The 2,133-nt window shown below is 36.1% G+C and overlaps 1 pseudogene; it reads left to right on the top strand.

The window, feature by feature from the left end:
* Window positions 1-1,887, top strand: part of LOC101350844 (natural killer cells antigen CD94-like) — a 15,619-nt pseudogene extending 13,732 nt beyond the window's left edge.
* The last annotated feature ends 246 nt before the right edge of the window (window positions 1,888-2,133 follow it).

Below are 2,133 nucleotides of genomic sequence, written 5' to 3' on the forward strand. Positions count from 1 at the left end.
CTTGAATGTCTTCTTTGGTGAAGTGTCTGTTCATTTCCGTTGCCCATTTTTAAATTGGATTGTTTGTCTTTTTGTTGTAGAGGTGTTGGATTTTCTTTAAGCTGAATATTTTGGCTGAAGTTTTTAATTGGAGAGTAAACAGGTGGTTACGTTTGAACAAATGACTTACTCATTTCCTGCATCTTGAAACAATGATTATAAAGCTCACAGAAGATTCCTCAAAGATTTACACCTTAGGGAAACAAATCAACATGTTAAATAAAGTGCAAGAAACTTTTCAGCGAGACTTCAAAGAAGAAATGCTAGATGACTACTTCTATTCATTGTATTCAAGGAATCAACTAAACAACTGTCATTTTTGGCTCTTTTAATTGAATTTATAATTTCTTCTGTAATTACACACTTTTGTCATGTCTTTGGGATACAATGTGGAACCACTGTAGAGGATATTATTATAAAAATTGTCGACTTCATAAGAAAAAGTGAAAATTTCTCTAGCTGTATGCAGAACCTGTCCTGGGTTTATAGTAAATTATATCCATGACATATATCCTTTAAGATACTGTTGATTTGGATCAGTAAGTGGTGATCCCTGTGAACAAAGTGTTCTGTGAAACTCTAACTGCCTTTATAACATTTTCAGTCCATACTGAAATGAGGTTTTGTGGTATTTTTATCTTCATAAATGAACGGGCCTGATAAATGAGACAGAGGAGCTCTGTGACTGCTCCTTCTAAATTAGAAGTTAAAGAGGGTTTTGGTCTGTGTGATTGACAGGCGAAGTCTGATGCACATTAATCGTTGAGTAGATGAAAATTAGGTTAATATGCCTGTCTCTGTTTCTAAGCAGGATTTTTTGAAATCTAATCGACTCTTTTACTGGACTGGACTCTCCTATAACAAAACGCGTGGCGCCTTGGTGTGGGAGGACGGCTCTGCTCTCTCCCGGGATCTGTAAGTTTCTGGGAGCCTGGTGGTGCCCTTTCTATCTTTGTCATTTTGTCCTGAGACCAGACAGTGCAGGTAACGTCCAGGAGCACTGCGGCAAAGGTGACCCGTCCAGGGCTCTAAATTGCAGAAAAGAGATTCGGTGCAACTGAACACAATTTTAGCCCAACCCAGAACATCCAGATTAATGCCCAAGTCACACGAAAGGGGTGTCTTTATCCGCATAACTTTTGATATGATTTTTTTGTTTTTTGGCTTTTGCAAAGATACATAGATATGTACATGTTGCAAACATGCTCACACATGTAGAGGTATTTCCCAGAAGTGTGATATCCATTTCTCCTTTATTCTGGGGGAGCACGATATTCTCAGCGTCCTGCCATGTTTCAAATATTCTGGGATTATCTTCGGTATCCATGTAATATTTGAATATTGTTTTCATTATAAATATGGAATTTGCAATATCATTCAATGACAAATTAGATTCTTTGATTTGTCTCCCTAGACTAGATCAGCCAGTCCTCTTTAAACAAATAGAAGTGAAACATATCATCCAATAAAACCATTAAAGACAACAGCAAAGACAAAAACAAAGAAATCCCTGGCCTCAATGCTATTGATTATTGAGGATTTCTGTAACACTGTGCCCTGAAGTCATGAAAATTGTCATCATTGTATGGAAAAAAATAGTAAATGAATGCTTAATATGTTAATAGCTTCTCAAATACTTTAAAAATTGTATTATTTAATAAAAAACACTATCCCTCAATATTCTCATTTCCTTTTCTTACATGTCAACATTATCTTCTTTATTACAGATTTTCAGTCTCTCAACTATCAAATCCACAAAAATGCATTTTGTATCATCAAAGTGGAGAAACTTTGAGTGAAAAGTGTGAGGCAAAAAATCGTTATATCTGTAAGCAGCAGCCTATTTAAGGGTTCCTTGGGGCATGGGGTGGGGGGCAGGCTTCAGTGCAGGTCCAGCATTGCTCAGAGTGATACTTTATCGCATTTATTGCTAATTGTCTACTGTAATAGCAGGGGTCTGCAAAATGTTAGCAACTGTGTCTTACCATATAATTTGCCTATCTTTGAAACCCTGTTATTTTAAAATTGATGGAATTTCTGTGCCTACACCTGAAATTATAAAGCATCAAGGTAAAGAATTTTATGAATATTTTT

This window comes from Trichechus manatus, unplaced genomic scaffold (genome assembly GCF_000243295.1).
Source record: "Trichechus manatus latirostris isolate Lorelei unplaced genomic scaffold, TriManLat1.0 scaffold00160, whole genome shotgun sequence".
NCBI classification, from domain to species: domain Eukaryota; kingdom Metazoa; phylum Chordata; class Mammalia; order Sirenia; family Trichechidae; genus Trichechus; species Trichechus manatus.